Here is a 9,872-nt window from a genome sequence, read left to right as displayed (position 1 = left end):
AATAAAGGTATCCTATACAAAGAGTTTGTATAAGACCGGACCACGAAATGCATAGTATCTCTTTATAATGTCGTTGTTAAAAGAAGCGTACATTTTACTAGGATGACCATAGAGGCATACATTTTAGAGATTCGTCTGATTGGGGAGTTGGGAACATAGCTACACAAGAAGGAATTCACTCTTTTCCTATTGTTTAGGTAAGTAGATAAATTACTTCCCTAAGGGTTGTAACTAGCACTTGAACAATGAGAGGCCTCACCTTCTCCTGGCCCGAGAGGGGTTCAATTATAATTGGACTATGACTAATTGTTTATTAGAGGGATCGATGGTACTCAAAGAGTTAGATGTAACTATAGAGGCAAAACGGTAATTTTGGTCTAGCTCTAGTTATAAGCAATTTGTGAATGGTCAATGTACTGTTGATTGGTTATATTCAACAGACACAGAAATATATTTATAGTGCGAAAAGTGCAGTTGTCAGTCTTTAGTGGAGTGACCAACAGTTAATGAAGGTTGAATAATTTAATTAAAGAGTTTAATTAATTAATCAAGTATCATCGGAGTTTCAATCTATAGGTCCATAAGGTCCCCTTGTTAGCTTAATAAAAAAAAATGAGAATCAAATTAATTTTGGTTTAATTTGAATTGTTCAAATTAATTAAAGGAAATTAATTGTATAAGATATAATTAAATAATGTATGTTGATACATTATAAAGTATAATATATGTTGATACATTATATTAAATTTATGAGAGAAATAAATATTTGAATATGATTCAAATATTAATTATATGAATATAATTCATATAAAAACTATATGTTAGTATTAATATGAATATCATATTAAATCTATATAATTTATGAGAAAAATAAATATTTGAATATGATTCAAATATTAATTATGTGAATACGATTCATATAGAAACTATAGGTTAAAATTAATGTGATTGTGATTCATATTAAATTTATATAGTCTTATGAGAGAGATAATTATTTGAATGTGATTCAAATATTATTTATATAAATGTGATTCATATAATACTATAGGTTAAAATTAATATGAATATGATTCATATTAATACCATAGGTTATTTGAGAGAATAATAAACTATATATTATATTATATGTGATGTAACATAAACTATAGGTTATAGGTTATATATGATAACCTATGGTTTAATATGTATATATATTAAAATAGTTAATATATATTAATTAAATTCAAATTTTGAATTTGGATTTAAATTACTCCCTTTGGGAGTTATTCTCTTAAATTAATTAAGGGGAGTTAGTTTCTATTTCTCTCTCAATTTTTTACGTGAAGTTAAAAGAGAGAGAATTTTCTTCTTCTTCTTGATTGAGCTATCTACGCTCTCTCAAACAAACAAAAAAAAATCTCACCTTTTTCTTCTTCCACCAAAATTGAGTGCAACGATACTTTAGTGAGTCAGAATATGTGCTACCGAGGAGCAGTTAGATATTCCTTCACTAAAGCAAATAATTTTGACAAAACACTATCTATGGAATAACTCTTATTCCTATTGTCTCCGGAATAACTCTTATTCCTATAGTCGTTTAGTTATCGTTTTTGGTCAAGATCTTTACTAACAATTTAGTAATTCTTGTAAATGTGACCCACCATTTTTAGATCTTATAGGATGGTATGAATTTGCCTCCAAAATAGAAGACAATATCCAAGACGAAACTATAAGACTTTATTCATTTTACTGAAGTCTGGGTTGTTCCGAATCCTATATTACAACCCTCCATGGGGATAGCCATCACTAAACGACCAGAAAAGGGTCGTTTAAAGCTAACCAGCAGGCGCAACATAGAAATCTCACGGTTCAGACTAATGGAGGAGGCCGTAGGATATATTGACACATATCCTTCACCCACTTACTATGAATTACTTCCTCCGTTTACCTTGTTATTGACTCATACAAAACACTTTTCCGTAGGGAGGTCACTCCCAGGGTTACACGAAGCATCATATGAATCTCACGGTGTAAACTATGTAGAGACGCGGCAGTTGAAATCTATATATCGAATATTTGATTTATGTTTGAACAACTTCCTCTTATTCACCGAAATCTAGATTTAAGTTAAAAAAATACTTTCCGTAGGGAGGTCACTCCCAAGGTGACACGAAGTACCGCTTAAATCTGGATTGTGAACTCTTAGAGACGTGAGAGCTAAAAATAACGTATTGTATATGTTATTAATTTTCCACTAAAGTTTTCTAATAACTCTATCATATAGAGGTTATTAAACTGCCACTGAAGTGTTCTATTGGGTAGATTTATACTTAGGTTCTTTTCGGCTAATAAAACAACCCTAAGTCTATGTGGTTTATCCAAGTATAACTCTTATATTTGGATTTTAACCTACGATGTCTAGGTGATAAACCATTTTATTACCTCACATCACTCACGTATGCTCATAAAATCGGTTACCAACGCTCAATAATTCGGCCATAATCTCAAGGCAAGAGGTGTTCCATAAACCATCAACCTAAGTACTCCCAGCCTTAGAGATGATTATATACCGGTTAAGTTTGTAACCTGGGTTCTATAAGTTTTAACTATTAAAAAGGGTGGTCAACCTATGTGAGCATGTAGTTGATGTTTATGAATTTTAAACGTCTAACCCAATTTTATAACAACTTATAAAACTTTAGACATACTAAACATCCATAACATACATAAAGGCATTCAATATTTAATATAACACTTATATTAAATACAAGAAACCCTAACATGCATACGATATATTATAATAGATTATAACATACTTTATGCATGTAACATGCTTCCTATGGTGGGATTTTAAAATCTAAATGGCATACTGTATACATATACAAGATTTATTTAATTATAACATACATCAAATACATAAATAATTAAACACAGACTGATATGGTTTTAGTTTTGGCATAAACAAGCAAACAGAAGCCTAACTATTACAAACAGCTTTGAAACCATCTTTGAACCGCTCGAACCGCTCCAAACTGAACCAAGCATCTTGAACCGGACTGGATAAGTCTGAACTAGACTAACAAAGTCTGAACTGGACCAGTAAAAAACACTTTGAGGCTGAACCGAATTGGACCTTGAGAAAACGAGTCAAATCGACTGCTCTCAGTCGAACCTAAAAGTCTTGCTAAGGCCGATCGTGTAGTTCTAAAGGCAATCGTCTAACACCATCGCCTTGTGTTGAGAAGAGATACACGATCGCTTAGTGTTTTCCGCAGCTAAACGATCACTTAGCTCTATCGTATAAAACTACACGATCGCTTAACACCATCACCTAGTGCTTCATGTCATCTTTTAGTGTCCGCCACAGCTAAACAATCGCTTAGCTTTATCGTATAGAACATCATCGTGTCGTTCAGCATTGTAGCTAAACGATCATTTAGTTCCATCACATAGAAACTTCAACACATTGTTTAGCACCGCATCTACATGATCGCTCAGCGCCACATCTAGGCGATCGCTCAACACTATCGCATAGCACTTCATCGCATCACTTAGCGCGTGCCATAGTTATACGATCATGTAGTGTCATCGTATAGCAAATCCAACGTATCGTTTAGTTCCTACGCAAAAGCTAAACGATCACGTAGTGCTATCGTATAGGAATTTGAGCGCATTGTTTAGCTCCCGCAGGTACACGATCGTTTAGCGTTCAATATCACAACGACCAGCACTCATTGGTATACGATCGTCTAGCTTTTCTTCAAATCGTGTAACGCCTGGAACTAGACGATCGCTTAACAACTGAACCTCAACAACGATTTTGAGCAGAAGCTGAAAATTGGAACAGCAGCTCAGCCTCTTATTGAAGAACCCTTTCTTCAGCATGAATTTTCTCTAAAATTATCTCTTGATTTCATGCCCGAAATTTACTCCAAACTCTTCAATATATTGCCGACCATCATGTAAGGAAGAGAGTTGTATGAGTTGCAGCTCATGCTTGGAGTAACACAAAACAATATTGATGACTTTTGTGTGAGCAAGTAAGAGATGGATAATGGAAAACTTATGTTTTTCCATTTGTGTATTGCATTTGCCAATTTTCCAATTTTATCTCAAAATCAAAATTTGATATTTCCAAAATCCATTTTGATTTTAAAAACTGAAAAAATAAAATTAATTTCATAAATTAATTTTTACACACATCCATCTTTATATATTTAAATCATATTTAAATATAAATTCTCCTATTCCGTTTAATTCTCAAATTAAACACGTAATTATATCTCATATAATTATTAATTCCCTTAATTCTAATTTGAACATTTCAAATTAACTTATAACGCTATTCTAGAGCAAGTCCATTTACGAGCTAGTAGGGGGACCTCGCGAACCTACAGATCATGGGCTCCAATGATTAGAGATTACTTGGCTAAACTTATTAGACCAGATTAATCCTCATTCGTTAACTAATGGGTCACTCCATTAAAGCCTATAGTTGCACTCCCCACACTGTAGATATATTATGTCCACATGATTTAACCATAATCAGCAAGTCGACCTTTCATAGGTTGTTCGTAATAACGGCTGGGTCAAATACCTGTTTTACCCCTAAGATTACGTCTTATTCCTCAAGTTCCTACTGATCCTCTAATAAACAACTTGTTTGTGATTCAATCACTAAACCAAACTCTCTCAGCCCAGTGAGAGGGTGGGACCCCTTGTTCAAGACCTGGATTCAATACTTGAGAGAACAACCTTTCTCCTATCCCCAAATCGAGTAGGTGCGAACTCCGTCTTGCACTCTATGTCCCCAACTATTTATCCGGTCTTACCCCTGAAATGGGAGTCTTATTGAGCCGACATAGTTGAGCCAACCCTCACCTATGAAAATCTAAAGATAATCCCAAATAAACAGGAGTTCTTAGTTAGCTCAGGATTAAGATCGAGTTACCTAGGTCATCTAGATGAAATAGTCAGTCTTATATAGTAAACAGTGTTAAAAAGTAAGATTGACTTATTTCTTAGTCCGATCTTATGCAAACTCATTGCATAGGATGCCTCCACTCCTCATGTCATAACATGTATGAATTAGGATCACATCGTATAGAGCACTTTACAACTCTTTGTAACAACTACAAAGTAGACCGCATCCAATAGTGTTACCAGAATAAGGTACCCAACTTTATTCATGTACTATAGATCATTTTGACTATTTACTCGAACCTAGTCCACTCTTATGTCTCCACATAAAGTCCAAGTATTCATATAATAGTCATGGGCCTTAGTTTATTGGATTTAGAATTTCATACAATTTATAAAATCAATAATAAGTTTATTGATTATAGAAAATGTTTATCATTTCACAAACTGCATGTTTTAGGACATAAAACCCAACAATACTCCCATTTGGACTAAAACTCCAGTGGATCAATATATACAAATATATACAATTTTGAGTTTACATGGAGAGAATAAAATGTACAAATACAATAAACTAGGGCATTACAATACCCATAAACTCTCCCACTTGCCCTAGTGATACGAAACTCGTAGTCCTAGTCTTACTAGGTGACCCTCGAACACTTTAGCCGAAAGGGCCTTTGTAAATGGATCAGCTAAGTTGTCTTGGGAAGCAATCTGGGTGACGATTACGTCTTCTCTATGTACAATCTCCCTGATGAGATGGTACTTTCGCTCAATATGCTTTCCTCTTTTCTGGCTTCATGGTTCCTTTGAATTTACAACTTTTCCCCTGTTGTCACAATAGAGAGTGACAGGCAGGTGCATATTAGGAACTACTTCCAGATCTGTCAGGAACTTTCTAAGCCATATTGCTTCTTTTGCTGCTTCACTTGCAGCTACATACTCAGCTTCTATCGTGGAGTCAGCAATACAACTCTGTTTGATTCTTCTCCACACAACTACTCCTCCGTTCAGAGTGAATATTGACCCCGAAGTTGATTTCCTTGAATCAATATCGGTNTGATTCTTCTCCACACAACTACTCCTCCGTTCAGAGTGAATATTGACCCCGAAGTTGATTTCCTTGAATCAATATCGGTCTGAAAGTCAGAATTAGTGTATCCAGTAAGGATCAGATCCTTAGCACCATGCACGAGCATATAATCTCTCGTTCTCCGAAGATACTTGAGAATGTTTTTAACAGCAGCCCAACGATCATGTCCAGGATTGGACTGAAATATGTTGACAATTCCTACAGCATAGCATATATCGGGACGAGTACACAACATTTCATACATTAAACTCCCAACTGCTGATGCATCTGGAATTTGATTCATCTCCTCAACCTCTTGAGGTGTCTTAAGATTTTGTTCCTTAGACAGGTGAATTCCATGTTTGAAAGGTAAAAATCATTTCTTGGAATTTTGTATTTTATACCTAGACAACATTTTGTCTATATAAGATGCTTGAGATAATGCTAATATTTTGTTCTTGCGATTTCGATCTATTTGGATTCCAAGAACATACTGTGCTAATATCTTGCCACAAGTCTAACTTTGTAGGTCTGTACCTTATCAGCTTGGTCTCGTTTTCTCTCGTAGATCTATTTGCAACCGATGGGTTTTACCCCTTCAGGTTTATCTACAAGATCCCATATAGAATTGAAATATATAGATTCCATTTCAAAGTCCATGGCTTTAATCCATTGGTCTTTATCCACATCATTCATTGCTTGGTTGAAAAGCAATGGATCCTCTAAACCATCATCTGGTATGATGACTTGAGTTTCAGTTAAACCCATGTACCGGTCAGGATGTTGCACAACCCTCCCACTACGACGAGGCATTCTCAACTCTTGAGAAGGATGTGAAGTCTCAGTTTCATCAACAACTCTTGTTGATGGACCTACTCTATCAACAACTCTTGTTGAAGGACCTGCTCTATCAACAACTCTTGTTGATAATTAGTCGTTTCTCTTGACATTTCTTCTAATACTAGGTTACTGCGATGTTGATGATTCTTTATATAGTCTTCCTCCAGGAAGATTGCATTTGTCGATACAAATACCTTATCTTCCTGAGGATCATAAAAACCACATCTTGTTTCTTTTGGGTAGCCTACAAATAGGCATACTTTTGAATGGTGTTCCAACTTTTTAGGATTTTGTACCAACACATGTGCTGGACAACCCCAAATTCTGAAGTGCATTTACGTCCTATCCAGAGCTCGTAAGGCGTTTCAAAAACACTTTTCGAGGGAACTATGTTTAAAATATACACCACAGTCTCAACTGCGTAACCCCAAAAAGAATTTGGTAACTGAGTGTAACTCATCATGGAACGAACCATGTCCAACAAGGTTCTATTTCTCCTTTCTGCGACACTATTTTGCTGAGGTGTGCCAGAGGCTGTGAGTTGAGACTAAATTCCATGTTCTATCAAATAGTTATGGAATTCTAAGTCCATATACTCACCACCTCGATCCGATTGAAGCGTTTTAATCTTTTTACCTAATTGGTTTTCAACCTCAGTCTTATATTCTTTGAACTTTTCAAAAGTTTCAGACTTTTGGTGCATTAGGTAAATATGCCCATACCTGGAATAATCATCTATAAAACTGATGAAATATTCATACCCTCATCTTGCTTTAATATTTAAAGGCCCACAAAGGTTTGAGTGAATCAGCTCTAGGGGTTCTTTGGCTCTAAGACCTTTTCCAAAAAAAGATCTTTTTGTCATTTTACCCTCGAGACAGGACTCACATGGTGGTAATGAACTGCCTTCCAACTTATTTAGATTGCCATTCTTAACCAATCTCTCAATCCTGTTGAGATTTATGTGACCCAATCTCAAGTGCAAAACATAGGCATTTGGAGAAATCTTCCTTTTCTTATGAGCCCCAGCAGTTTTAAACATCTCTATGTTCAATACGGCTTTGACCTTAGCTGGTTTTAACATATAGAAGTTATTTTCTAATTTTGCAGAGCAAATCTGTTTACTTCCTATATTGATGAACACTTCATCATTTTCAAAATAAACTTTATAATTTTGTTCTAGCAAACAAGAGATAGATATCAGATTCCTTTTCATAGAAGGAATATAATATACAATTTTTAAATAAATGTACTTATCTCATATAAATAACTTCATATCTCCCACTGCTTTGGCTAAAACAATCTCCCTGGTCCCTACCTTAAAGATTGTTTCACCTTCTATCAACTATCTCTAGGTACTTATTTCCTGTGAAATAGTACAAACATGATTAGCGGCACCTGAACCAATTATCCATATTTTATTGTTTTCCACTAAACATGCATTGATAATAAGTAAATCATATTTATCTTGTTGTTCGAAATCTGCACTCTCATCTACATAATTCAAAATTTCAGATGAGTTGGGAGATAGAAGATAATCCTCTATTAAAACTCTTTTAGTGTAATCAACCGCTAGTAATTTGTTTGTTTATTTGATTTTACTGTTATTTAAATCAAAAGTGAGTATTCTAGAAGAATTCAACATGCTGATAAAATTCAAACAATTTCTAATTAGAAAATTGTAACTAAATCCAAAATTAAGTTTTAGCAAAAAAATAATAATATATCCATAACCATTATTTATTTGCAACGATACTTTAGTGAGTCAGAATATGTGCTACCTATAGTCGTTTAGTTATCGTGTTCGGTCAAGATCTTTACTAACAATTTAGTAATTCTTGTAAATGTGACCCGCCATTTTCAAATCTTATAGGACAGTATGAATTTGCCTCCAAAATAGAAGACAATATCCAAAACGAAACTATTAGACCCTATTCATTTTACGGAAGCCAGCCTAGGTTGTTCCGAATCCTATGTTACAACCCTTCATGGGGATAGCCGTCGGTAAACAACTAGCAAAGGCCGCTTAAAGCTAACCAGCAGACACAACATAGGAATCTCACAGTTCAGACTAAAGAAGAAGACCTTAGGATATATTCACACATATCCTTCACCCACTTACTATGAACTACTTCCTCCGTTTACCTTGTTATTGACTCATACAAAACACTTTTCCGTAGGGAGGTCACTCCTAGGGTGATACGAAGCGTCATATGAATCTCACGGAGTAAACTATGTGGAGACGTGGCAGTTGAAATCTATATATTGAATATTTGATTTATGTTTGAACAACTTCCTCTTATTCACCGAAATCTAGATTTAAGCTAAATAATACTTTTCGTAGGGAGGTCACTACCAGGGTGACACGAAGTACCACTTATGTTATTAATTTCCCACTAAAGTTTTCTAATAACTCTATCATATAGAAGTTATTAAACTGCCACTGAAGTGTTCTATTTGGTAGATTTATACATGTTTTTTTCGGCTAATAAAACAACCCTAAGTCTATGTGGTTTTTCCAAGTATAACTCTTATAATTGGATTTTAACCTACGATGTCTAGGTGATAATCCATTTTATTACCTCACATCACTCACGTATGCTCATAAAATCGGTTACCAACACTCAATAATTCGGCCATAATCTCCAGGTAGGAGGTGTTCCGTAAATCGTCAACCTAAGTACCCTCAGCCTTAGACAGGATTATATACTGCTTGAGTTTGTAACCTGGGTTTTATAAGTTTTAACTATTAAAACAGGTGGTCAACCTATGTGAGCATGCAGCTGTTGTTTATGAATTTTAAATGTCTAATCCTATTTTATAACAACTTATAAAACTTTAGACATGCTAAACATCCATAACATACATAAAAGCATTCAATATTTAATATAATACTTATATTAAATACAAGAAACCCTAACATGCATACTATATATTATAACAGATTATAACATACTTTCAATGCATGTAACATGCTTCCTATGGTGGGATTTTTAAATCTAAATGGCATACTGTATGCATATACAATATTTATTTAATTATAATATACATTAAATGC

This window comes from Benincasa hispida, chromosome 9, assembly GCF_009727055.1.
Source record: "Benincasa hispida cultivar B227 chromosome 9, ASM972705v1, whole genome shotgun sequence".
NCBI classification, from domain to species: domain Eukaryota; kingdom Viridiplantae; phylum Streptophyta; class Magnoliopsida; order Cucurbitales; family Cucurbitaceae; genus Benincasa; species Benincasa hispida.
The sequence above is the reverse complement of the archived record's forward strand: the minus strand, read 5'-3'. Positions refer to the sequence as shown.